This window comes from Perna viridis, chromosome 3 (assembly GCF_037379345.1).
Source record: "Perna viridis isolate PV_CMFRI_1.1 ecotype Kerala chromosome 3, ASM3737934v1, whole genome shotgun sequence".
NCBI lineage: Eukaryota > Metazoa > Mollusca > Bivalvia > Mytilida > Mytilidae > Perna > Perna viridis.
The window spans coordinates 28,087,392-28,100,927 of NC_142447.1; the positions used below are offsets into that span (position 1 = coordinate 28,087,392).

The 13,536-nt window shown below is 31.9% G+C and overlaps 1 protein-coding gene across 9 annotated transcripts in view; it reads left to right on the top strand.

The window, feature by feature from the left end:
- The first annotated feature begins 1,184 nt into the window (after positions 1-1,184).
- Positions 1,185-13,536, top strand: part of LOC148621707 (acetylcholine receptor subunit alpha-type acr-16-like) — a 28,908-nt gene continuing 16,556 nt past the window's right edge. For 2 of the 9 annotated variants that reach the window (XM_088576369.1, XM_088576373.1), the window contains exons 1-2: positions 11,481-11,665; positions 12,867-12,970. The gene's annotated coding sequence lies outside the window, so the exon portion shown is untranslated. Of the gene's footprint in view, positions 1,431-11,480; positions 11,666-12,866; positions 12,971-13,313; positions 13,372-13,536 lie in introns of those variants that run through there. The other 7 variants (XM_088576368.1, XM_088576365.1, XM_088576366.1 and 4 more) reach the window with 6 other exon arrangements.

Sequence of the window (13,536 nt, forward strand, 5' to 3'; positions counted from 1 at the left end):
AAAGAATGGCGGGGGAGACATTTTCCCTGAGAATAACTTAATCCAAAAAAGGAAGAAATAAGAAAATAATATTCTTAAAATACTTTTGACGCTTCAATCGCTTTTTGGCGTTTTCAGTAGAATTTGAAGTCTTATCTTTATCCATAATTAGGTATAATTTTGCAAAATATTAAAATCCCTGAACACGTATTTACACATATCATAAAACTTACTGTCCAAGTACGTCAACAGGTTTATAATTGCTTACAACGGTTTTTCCAACATGATTTGATTTGTATCGTTGTATATTACTTCCGTTTCTGCTTATTATGCTTGATCCGTTAAAATAAACAGTAAATTTTGATCAATAGACAGAAATGAATAAAATAATTCTTTTGCATGGTAACCACCTTTGCTGCAAGTCATCTTTATTGTAAATTCAATGCATTTGTTCATATAAATGTTTGGAAAGGTAATTACATCTTTATAAATATTTATCTTGACTTGCTTTTCTGCATTAACTTGTTATTAAAAGAGAAGTCAAGAAGAACTACGTTTAAAAGGAGCATTGCCAGAAAGTCGTACAGTTTATGTACACAAACACCCCATATATCTTTACCTTTCTATTGTGGTCTTAAATCACCTTTATTTGTCTGGTATGATGCACATATTTAATGGGTGCATGATTATATTTTAAATATTGTTGCAGGTATACTGTGTTCTATACAGTTCATGTGGCCATGTACATTTTAATGAGATATTCACTGATGTGCTCTATTATTCCTTTTTGTTCCATTGTTTAAAAAATTTACTCTATTCATTATATATATATGGCAATGTTGTTATCAAGTGTTACCTACTTTATTTCGTTTTAGAATTTGTCATTACCGATAACAAACATTTATCAACCGTTTCTTAACTTCATCATGAATTATGGATCATGGTACGTGATCTTCGTGAAAAGAATATTGGTTTGATGCGTGTAATATCAACGGTACCAATGTCTTAAGTAAATGTTATATTACATAGCATAATTCTAAACAAATGAATAGACTGTACTTCATATATCATTATTCTTACATGGAGTGGTACATAACTCTTTTCGTGTTTGAGAAATATATATTTTATCGTTATTACAAATATTAATATATAATATTGTGTCGTCTATAATAACATATTAAAAGCATAATAGTTGTTACTTGTAGAGAGTTAGAGCGTACTTACTTATAGAAATCCTGAATAGATTTAACGGGAATTTAAATTGATTCACAAGTTATATATGAAAGACCGAATCAACAGTTTATTCACCAGTATAGTTAAATGTTGTGCCACTTTGATTTTTGTATTGTTGTATTGAACGAAAGCATCAAATGCACATCAACCTAGTACTGAAATGGAAAAACAGGCAATTGGTCAGGACATTGTGGCTTCAGTTCAATCCCTGCTAAAAGGTAAGGTTGACATAATGAAATATGTAAATGAATAGAATTTGTTCATTTTATATATTATTGTGGATTTTAGAAATATGCTTTAAACGCGGAATATTTTTACGTTTTTTAAATATTTTAAAGTTGTTTCAATAAAAAACGAGGCAAGAGCAAATAAAAGCACATATTTAAATTCTATGAAAGAACCATAATTTGAAAGGCACTGTTTTTACTTTCTCGTAATTCAGTCAAAATTTCAATCAAAATTTGTAAAGTTTCAATTAAAAAAAATGATGGTCAACTGATGTGAACAATGGTTAAAATTCCCACGAACGAAAGTACTTTCACAGTAAAAATCTTTCATTGTGTTTAAACCTGATTTCTCTTGAAATAACGTACAATGGAAAGCGAATAACATACATATATAAAACTTGCATGCTTTAACATGCAACGGAGACGGGCCAGAGTGAGCATGTCATTAATTGTCATGTAGGTTGATTAAAAAACCGGTTTTTTTTAAGTTGTATCATTTTACAACTCAAATGATTTTTTATCCATTATATATCTAACAACGCGGTAATTACAAACCATATTTCTCATTCAAACAATCATGCAATATTGCGTTACAGCTTTGCACTTGTCTCCCCTTTGTGTAAATACAGAGTAAGAATATTCAAAAATTAAAATCAAAGTTGGAAAAAGAGCCAATTATCTTTTTTAAAAGAATACTGGTATAGTTCTTAATTATGATTTTAATGATCCCCGGCCTGATCATTCTATATTTTTCTTATATTATATCTTAAAGTGTAATGTAAATTTTCGATCTGAACAAATGTATGTGCAAATTCAATTGCAGATAATATCGAAATAAAGCTGGAAACAATGAGGTTTTAGCTAATTTTCCTGTACCCCAAACAAATTGTCTCTCTAGGGGTCTTTTTCCCCTCAGACTTGTGTTTCAAAACTTTATATCTTCATTTTGTGTTTATGTTGTTTAGGGGTCATATCTATTATGCCCGAAATCTATTTTAAGATAAAATCATAATCTAATCAAATTACTTAATCTTATATTAGTGCATCAGAGACGTTTTAATTGAACTATGGCTCCTTTAGAGTGAGAGCATACTGATAATATGTGTATTCAATAGCTTGTGATTGCATCTTGTGACTGTATTGAGTCATAATATACATAACAAATGTACTTTGTACGTGTAAACATCAGTTAATTATCGTATCAGTTCGGTTATTTTTAAAAGATAATTTCAAGTTTGGAGGTTTAATTCTTGTGTTTAATGTTATCCGAATAGTAGTTAATAAGTGTACAAATGAATGTCATGCAAGGATGCGGTGATAATAAGGTGTACCGAGAGAGCGACCAAGGGAACCAAGGCCATAGCGGCAATCAAAAGAATGCAATCCAGGGACAAAGACCAGACATGGAAAACAGACATACACAACAAAGAACATAAAGTAACTAAAATCGTACATACAAAGTAACAAAAGCAAATGAGCAAATCGGACTCAAAAAATTTGGGAGCATGGACCAGGTGCACCGGTAGGGCAAGCGTCCTCTGGAAACACCCGCCGAGTTGCTCATAAAAAGTCAAGTCCGGGATAGCCAAATGAGGAAAGGAAAACTATGATCCGTTGAATAAAACAGTTTTCATGGTGCAGATGGATACACCATAACGATCCACGAATTCATGATGACGACCATAAAACTTCAGTAGTGATGACTTCAATCTTGCAGCAACATAACCCTGTTCCAGAAGCCTATTTGTTAGAGTTTTAACAAAAAGTCTGCGTAGTTTCGGCAAGCTCTGGAATAACGTATGAGTGGTGATATGAACACTCAATACGCAGGTGCTGAAGGGATGTTGCCACAGATGAAAGGAAAGTTTACAATTTTGAATGAAAAGTCATCACGTTTGTTGTAAAGTTTGGTCAATAGTTTACCTTTACCATCGATTTCTATGTGTAGGTCAAGATATGAAGCTGACTTCACAGTGTCTGTAGTATCCTTTATCTCAAGTGCTTTGGGGGTAGATGCGATGTATTAAATCCCCAAAATTAGGATTGTTTAAAGATAATACGTCATCTATATAGCGGAAACTGAGATTAAAGGATCTAGCTTAATGATATTCTTTCTTTCGGAATAGAAGTTAAAAGTTTTGAAAGAGGTTTGGTGGTACATTTTGCAGATCCATCTGCGAAACTTTGTTTGTATGGATTCTTGTGGGGTTAAGGAATCCAGTACACAGAACGTAAATCACAATCATTTGGTAGAGAGCACAGATTTATGGTTTTCCACAATCTCTTCTTTGGATAGGTCTTATCACTGCTATTATGTTCTCCGTCTACCTCTGATAATAAACATTGGATGTAAAACGTTTTGCAGACAAAAACAATGTTGTTTTGGGCTTTGTCTGCTGGTACGACAACATATTTGTCATGTATAGTAGACAATGTTTTTGCTACATCGGGTCTTTTAAAACCAACCGATGTAGCCTTGGCACTCATTGATCTACTTAAAACTTTCGTTCATTTCATAATTAACGACCTCACGGTCTTTACTCACTCTGACAGAGAATCAATGTCTTCTTGTTCTCGTTTTATCCATTTTCTTGCATAGTCCTCGATGGCATCCATAAGAACTTCAAAGTTATAATTCCAATTTATGGAGCGTGGTTCACGGTACTTGGGACCTTTAGAAAGGATATTACGCAGAGATTCGTTTTCGATGGTGGTTAAATCTCCTGTAACGACGTGACCAGAAGGACCATATTTGAATGGAGAACAGTCAGGTGATTTGGCCTTGAAGTCCTCAATCTCGAGGTTCTGCAATAGCCTTTTATAATTGAAAATTTTGGATGCAATGGGTGAAGTATAGGAATATGAAATAATTGGTATGGATTTGTCTTTGAAATATGGGGGAATTTTGTTGGTAACATTTTTGTGATGGAGGATGGTAGCCACATTAATTGCATCTATACCTTTGTTGACAAACGGTAGTTGAAGAAATGATCGTTTTTCTTCATCTTGACTTTTCACACAAACTGGTTTGAAGAGTCTGTGAATACTAATATCCAAAATTATGGCAACAATTCTATATAATGATGAGGTGGGGTCAAAAACAGGAGTGTCAAGACTTGTTTTGTAAAGAGAGTGTAGTAAAGTGAGAGGTATAGAATAAAGTTTGGTTCTAATGTGATGAAATCCAAGAGGTTTTTGTATGAAAGGAAGGAGACTATCTATGGAGACACCATGTTACTTAGGTGACGTATAGTGGCGATGGCCGTGACTCCGTGATTTTTGTCAAATAAATTCATCACATTTATGCTATTGTTATATTGGCTTGAAAGGTTTCCTATACTTTTGATGTTGTCATTGTATCCGTAAGGTATTGCAGCTTAGTATGCGTATCCAGTACTCCTCTCTTTCCCTACGGTAGTTTTTACTTAGAACGGGGCTGTTCATAGGATGGTAATTTTTTTTCTAAAATACGAAATTTCATAGAGAGGATTGAATGATCTTGTTGATTAAAGTGTTGATAAACTCTCGGGAATTTGGTGGTGTTAATTCCCGAACGATGACCGGACATTATTTTGTTTAATCGTTCTTACGTTTCTCCGACATATACTAAACCACATAAGTTGCATTCTAATCCATATGAAGTTAGATATTTTTACCAATTTGATCTTAAGAACAAGCGTTTCTGTATATTTGCTGTGTTTGCTATATATTGGAAAGAAATTTTTAATAATTTACAGCGCATGTACATAAAAACTGATTCTGGAAATGGATAACACGAAATGTTGGTATAACAATATCTATTATGCTTTTCAAAAAAGATTGAAATTAATGATACAATATCTGAACAGCCTTTTCTTTGTTTTCTTCAATGAAGCAGCATTCTGAATTATATCTTTCCTAGTTGTCATCAATCCTTAAAAATTGGTCAAATTCATTGCGAATTTTCAGGTCATTTTTTGAAACAATTCATAAAAACGTGTCAGTTGACTGTGTCGCAGTGTGTGTAATAAACTCCATGCATGCTGATCATACATATTTGGTCATAATTATGATGCTCACAAAAACTATACAGGCTTAGTAAAGCCATCAAATTGTTGTCGCAGTCATTTTCATTTTCCATCCAATGTTCTCGTTTTCACAAAAAAAAACCCCAAAAAACTAGAAACTACGTAAATAATGTATAAACAATTACTTGTAATGACCTAAAAAGTTAGACTATCCAACCTAATTATCTTGGATTGTTATGTTTTTATTTTCTTAAATTTGGAAGGCTCATTTCAGTTGTTTACAAGTTGTTGCATGATGTAATAATAGATATTTGAAATCGATTTTTCTACAATAAATCGGTACAGACTCGTTGTAAATGATTACCGCTTGCTTGATACTGTTATCCATTGAAATTGAAAAAAAGGTTCAATTTGCTATTAAAAAGAGAAATAACCTAATTTATTTTAATTGGATTGACTGGTGTTGCTGTAGCATGGTTTGTTATGAAATAGAATGATACAATATAGAGTAATCTTTTACATTCATTTACCGCTGATGATTTTAATATTCTTCCATAACAGAAGAAAGTGTTCCAAGTATAATAGTTGTAAACAGTATTAAACCGCTCAATCATTGATGTTATTTAAGTATCGTGATCGTTTAGCATTATAAGCAATTACTTGCCGAATCGCATTGGTTAAACATTTGGATGAATATCAAAGAAAAGTTTTGTTGTTATAAAAAATCAAAATAGTATTTCTAGAACATTCATTTCCTTGTGATTGTCTGTCCTGCTTGAGTCGCATTAAAGAAGATTCGGTGTATCTACTAAAAATTGTGTCGATTATTAGAGTTATTGATCTTTACAGGCAGCACAATCATGTTTGTTGTGGTTTTATGCTAACCACTTGAAAAGCATAATACATGTAAAAATAAACTTTCTATTGATGTTATGATTCTTATTACAAGGTCAACAAAAGTCATCGAGGGTCGAAGATGCATGGAAACTCCCTTTTAGAATTATTTTAAAGACTTGTTGACCAGGTGAACGTGAGATCTTTGAATAGCCATCTTTCCAGGGACCTGCTAGACACTAACCATACCGTTGCACCTGGTACATGCTCCCAGTTTTTAGTGGAGTCTGAGATGCTCATTTACTTTTGTTGCTTTGTACTTACTATTTTGATTATTTTGTGTTCTCTCTTGTGTGTTTCTATTTTCTCTGTCTTGTCTTTGTCCCTGGATTACATTCTTTTGATTTCCGCTAGAATCTTGGTTCCCCTCATTACTCTTGCTTATATATTGGTAGGAAAATCATTTTTGGGAATTATTTTTATCATTCACACATGAACACAGTTCCTAAAGGTTTCTTTGGATTTTCTGCAAATATATATACATTATAATGTATTATGCTTTAATTTGGTAGAAAGAAAATGCTGTTGAATATTGAAAATATGTTCTGAATATGAAAGAATACATTTTCTACTTAAAACCACATGCGCGTATGTTTGCGACCACTCCCTCTATTTGCTCGAGAAATTTTTTTTTCCATCCGATTGATATTTAATTCGTATTTTTGCTGGTTTCTTGACCAATTCATGAAACATATCACAAAAGAATGGCTAATACCACTATCTTATAAAAATCGACTCGGGTAGTAGTATATATGTTTGATTAAGTAGCACTCCAGCTAAGAATCATGCAAAATGTGATTCATGGCTGAAAAGCCTACATATTTTTATTTTTAATATTTTGTTTGCCATAGTAAATAGAAATTAACATTCGGTTTTTCATATAACCCGTGTTCTTAGGAGATATTATATTGAATGCACTGTAGATTTCATAATTAAGGGAGATAACTCTGTAAATGACCCTCAAATACAACAGATTTTCAATGTTGATTATATCCTAAGAGCAGACAGATTGGAATGAATAATTAAACATTTCATGATATAGACCCATAAAACATTTTAAATACAAAAATAAAAATATGTAGACTTTTTGGGATTGTATCACATTTTTCAGAATTTGCATGATTCTTACAAAGACAGCTACTTAATCTGTTAGTACTATTAACAATACGCAATTTAATGTCCAGTCGACCTAGCCAAAGATTGCATGATGTTATTAACAAAATATCATCGAATTAAATTTCTGACAACCTGACATTAACAATAACTGTATTTTCACGAGTCACACATCAAAGTTAGAACCGTATTATTTATCTATTCGTGTTTTTATAAGAACAACTTATCTATACCCGAGCAAACATATGGCGATTTGGTCCACATATTATTGTCACCATAAATAGTATGTTTGTGTACAAAAATCAATTAAATTACCGATGACGACGATTATCTTGCAAATTTATAAAAAAATCTTAACGTAAATTGTCAAGATCAATTTGACCCGGTTTTCAATGTGACCCTCGGTTTTCTAGATTCATGTAACGAATTCATTGTTGATATCCGCTAATTTGTTATTTCAGTGACGAACATTTTTTTAGTTTGTTGCAGTTTGTGAGTACAACCAACATCGGTTAAATTATAAGATAATCCATGTACATGCCAACATGAAAATATATTCACAAGCAGGCACGAGCTGTCCCTTATCTTTGCTCCTTGTCTTTGTTTTATCATCCATGTGTCAAAATGCTTGTCTTGGTTTGTTTGAGGTCTTAGTTTTTATCTCATTATCCATAGCTTACCTTTTCATTTATTAATTTCGTGTTGTGTTCATGATTAATCAAGTTGCACTTTATTATGTCACTTGCTAATTTCGGGTTTTTGATAAGAGATTAGGCATCACAAATGTAGTCGCATAGAAGTTTGAAATATACCATTATCCTATAAATGACATACAGGTTTATTCAACTAATCAAGTTAAATAACGATGGTAATTTACAGCAAACTTTATAACGAGCTTTTGACCTTTATGATTAAAGTAGATATGTAAACAGGTGAGTAATATTCAATTTTTTTAGTATTTTTTTTTTTATCATTTATCATTTTAATAGCTAAAACGTTTAGTCTTAAAGCAATCCAATAGTTTTTTTTCCCAAAAAATGAATTATCAATGTTGGCAATTCAATGAAGAACTGATAAATGCGAAGAACGAAAACTAGACAAGACAGAAATCCAATCACAATATCGGTATACAAAATACAGAATGTCAGCATGATATTCTAATACTTAAAAATGCCCCCCCCCCCAAAAAAAAAAAAAAAAACAAAAACAAAAACAAAAACAAAAACAAAAAGAAGAAGAAGAAGAAGAAGAAGAAACAAACAAACAAACAACCAAACAAAAAAGCATGACTTAAACATGTGTAGAGGTGTTTATTTTCATGATAATTAGTTGCATGTCTAGATAAGCATATTTTGATTTTGTCATTGTACCGTCATTCTTATATCCAGAAGTTTATCTTTATTATGATTTTAAGCGGTTTTCTATAGGAAAGGTGATGAAGTACAGTATCATGTTACCCATATAGGATGTTGTTTAAAGTAGTTGTCAAAGTTTTTGATTTATTGGAAATTGGTGCTACGTTGGTGTTGAATTGGTGCTTAATTTACGTCAGTTATGTAAGTTATGATAATTAAAATAGTTGGTGCATAGTTGGTGTAAAATTGGTGTTGAAAGAAAAGCATATAAGGGCTTTGATTTTCAGTTTTAAAAAAGATTGGAGATTGAAATTTAGTAGTGGAATAAAATGGGATAGGTGGCCAAAAAGGAGAGAAGGAGAGAGGAGGAGTATTGCAGATTTTATGTTTAGGAATATACGGTTACAGACTGAATGTAAGATTGGGATTTATTTTTATGTGGTTAAGGGATGTGTTTTTCGAGACAAGTGATGCGAGAGGAATATTATTTTTGAGAGTTGTAACTTGCCGTAATTGGAAGTTAACTCGTTGTTGTTGATGATGTTTGTTTGACGTTTTGACGTATGCTTGCCTTAACAGGAAGTACTTGTATTCCGGACAATATGTTCCGAGGTTCCAGACAATGGTCCGAGATTATTGTAAATGTTTGACGTTAGTATAACTTGCCTTAACAGGAAGTTATCGTGTTCCGGAAAATGGTTCGCGGTGCCGGACGGTGGTACGAGGTCGTAGATTGTATGTGTTGCCTTAATAGGAAGTTATCGCTATATGGAGAATTCCTCGATTGTTGATGTCTGTTGTATTGCTCCCCTGTACCATATGGATCCCATCTGTATTAAGGAATTTGAGAACTAAGACGTCACACGAAAAAAACTAAAGCACTAGCAATATAAATTCCCACAAGAAACCGGGAGTGACATCAGGTGCTCCGGAAGGATAAGCATGTTCTTTTCTGCCAATCTAAACAATACAAGTAATGACCTACATTGAGGTAATAACAAAAGAAACCAACATTTTTTTTTTCTTTTTTGGACTCCTTATACATCGACTTTATATTGAAAATAATAGCAATGTATACACTTCCATTCGTTTTCATTCCATTAGTATCTTGCCTATTAAAAGAACTTCATGGGAGAAAGAAACGGCACGAATAAGAAAGCAATGAATATTATAAAATGCAAATGCAAAAAACAAATCGTTAGAGTAGGTTGAGAAAATTGAAAATAACCATATTGTATTGCATTATATAAGTAAGATGCCTAATGTTTGATATCTGACTAACTTTTTTTTCATACTTCCATATCGAATATTTTGTTTTATTTGACCTTTTATTTTTAAAGATATCTCAAGTGTATTATTTTACTGATTTATGAGTCAAAGAAAATTATTTATTACTTGATGCGCAAAAAAATGATTCCCCCTTTTGACTTACTGTAATGTTCACGTTTCAAAGTTACATTTTTCATTATTTTTTTCCTTAATTATCTTTTAGTTATTCATTTCAAAGGAGTGCTCATTAATTTTGGCCACTATATAATGTCAGGTTTTCTTTTAAATTCAATCTGGTTCGTTTCAAACTTCTGATAAAATGAAAACATTACACAACCCACCCAACTTAAAAGCGCAAATGTCGCGATTAGAAACTATAGATAAGCTGCTGTTGATCCAATTAATCAAGCTAAATTGTTTTGTGTGACGCAAAGCAAAAACATTTGTTACCATTAAAATTCAAAACTTTCAAATATTTAACTTAATTCATCTTAGAAATATCTAAATATAGATGCATCGACATAAATGTTCGATGCCTACCGTTTAATGGATTATGCATAATATTTTAGTATAACAACTGTACTTCATAATAAAAGGACGAAGTTCACGTAACGAAAATCAATACAAATTTAATTTTTTGCATTAGAAGCACCAAGAACCCGATTTCAGTCAGACAGGAATTTCACCAGTAATACCGAGTAAGGATCTAGTTTCGCATATTTATAAAAAACAAAATATTTATATGTTTATAGATTACAGCTAAAACGTTTTATTTGATTATGATGAAAACTATATCATAGTTGACAAAAAACTTTAAAAAACATGGTAAAATTATCTTTTTTAAATATCAATATCAATATCAATATGCATGGTACCTTTAGTAGTGCTACAGGTATGGCACCTTTTGTACATGTATTGCTACTTGTATTGTACCTTTGGTATTGTTACTTCGCTTTTACGAATATCTTTCGGAACGAACATCTACGATAGATTAAGCATATATTGTAATCAATCTATCCCGTAATTCCCCCTAAATACATGTTGGCTTTTGAAACAACGTCCTAACTTTGAACACCATACCTTTGGTATTGTTTAACATACAGATTAATTGCGCATAAAAGTATATAGTTCGGAAAAACATGTTTCAATAAATAGTGGTACTATTGACCTTATCTCAAAACAGCTGCATCAGATTAAGAAGTCGATATCAAGAATTCAGATTTTCCATTTGAAGACCAACCTTTTCTGGGTGTTTGTTGCAACAAACGTCAAATAACTGTAATTGTATGACCCCATAATTAATTTTTGAACATATCTCAAGATGATCATGTTTTGTTGTTTGATTTATTTAGATTATTCATACAGACTGCACTAAATGCACAATAATCTGATGACCGAATACATTTCTTTCAAAGCAGTCATGATATTAAATAAATTGATTGAAAAAATATTTAAAATGTTTATATACGAAGGAGTAAAGACCAATTAAATGATTGGCACCTTGCATAATGTTTTCGGTTAAGTTATTTAATTAGTGTTTATTTTTGAAATGCTGTTGATGGAGAGCGGGCCATTTCAGTGTAGTAAAGTAAGTAAATTATGTAATATTTTAATATTTCTATATACACGCTTATATGACAAGGCAGATGTTGAGATTTTGATCCTTTGGGGTTCTGATGATATTTAATTATACACTGACACTTTGAAATATGTCAATTAATCATGTTTAGAGTTTTGAGACAATTTATATCAGAATAGTAACCTTGTCGTTGATAAATGACAAAAGTTTTTTTTGTTTTTCTTAATAACCGCCACAAGCTTGTGATATTTAAATATTCAATACATGTATAGTTTGAAACGGATAAATTTATTGAGTTGGGTCTGAGGGGTCGCCAATTTGGATCTGAGTGGGGACTTTGGGCAGGGGAGGGATTTGCAGGCTTTTGGAAACTAAAATAAATATTCTCGCCCTGAGAAAAAGAAAATAAATATTCTGGCCTACACCTCCTACAAGAGAAATCTTGTCCAAATACACCATACAGTGAATTGGAAATAGATTATCTAGCCCCGATGTGGGTTGATAACAAATTTTCTGATCCTCAAAATTTCAAAAAAATAAATACATGTATACTGACCACACAAACAAATGGTTGTCCCCTAAAACTGTCGAATAATTGGTTTACATACTTTGAATATTAAGCACATTAAACATGAAGGAAACGCTTACAAAAGTTCACAAAAAGTGAGCAGTAAGCATTTCAATGTTTAAATACATTTGTAGATCTGATCAATATAATTTTGTACGGAATAATTACAGAATCAAATAAATCTACCAAAGCGTCAAAATTAGACACATATATATTTTAGAAAATGACCAAACAAAATGTTCTTAAACTTTGAGCGAAGCCGCCGAAGACGTGTTTAAAGATGTACATGTTCAGTAATAGATAATCTTTACGACTGGTGCTTGGTACGTAATTTGGTCAGTTTGCTTTTTCACGTATTGTACGTAGTCTAATTTGGTCAGTTTGTCTTTTCACGTATTTTCTAGAATTTTGATATTACTTCTTAAGTACCAGTCTTTATAAAAATCAGACAGGAGGGGATTCATGTATGTCAAAACCCCACGGAATTCACTTTTATTTCTTGTTCAGAATCAGTTACAAACCACATAACCAGTCATAATTTTTCATTTGGGTGTTGCACTTTTGAGATAATATATATATATAGATTGTACATGAAATCAGCACTTTGCAAGAGTTATCATTCTTGATTTTGTTTGATTTTAGTGGGAGATAAATGTATGATTTTCTCAAAAGTACAGATCTGAATATGGAAAGGACTGTTACGTAAAAATATAGCACATGTAGATTGAAAAAGCATTGCTTGTTCGGTGAGTTTTTCTTCACCATGAATCACTTTAATATTGACTGTATCTGAATTTTATATGGACTGGTACTTAATATTTAATGTAAAACTAATGCATATATGTAGTGTTCTACAATCTGTTTAAATCAGTTAAGCAATCTGTTGATTGTGTAGAAAATTACATTCTTTCTTGAAACACTGTGCTTATAAAATATCATAATACCAACACGTCATCTGAGCATTCAAAATGACAATTCACTAAAGGGATGTACGTTTGTAGAGGGAAAGTTTTGAGGAAAATCGGTAACCTGCAGTTGACGGGTTAAATAATTCGAATGACCTTACACAAATGCTTTAATCCTAATTAGATTTAAAAGTGTAAGGCCGACTATGACAGATGTCACAAGACAAACAGACCATTAAAATGTAAGTTTATAAATGACACTTAATGGATTAGTTTAATATGATTAACTTACTTGGCATTAATAAATTTAATGTTGGCAAATGTTCTTATATACTTTAATTTGAAAAAGTTAGTAAAGGAATGATTGTTATATTTTTTTTCGGTCTATGAGGAAATAACCGCAATCA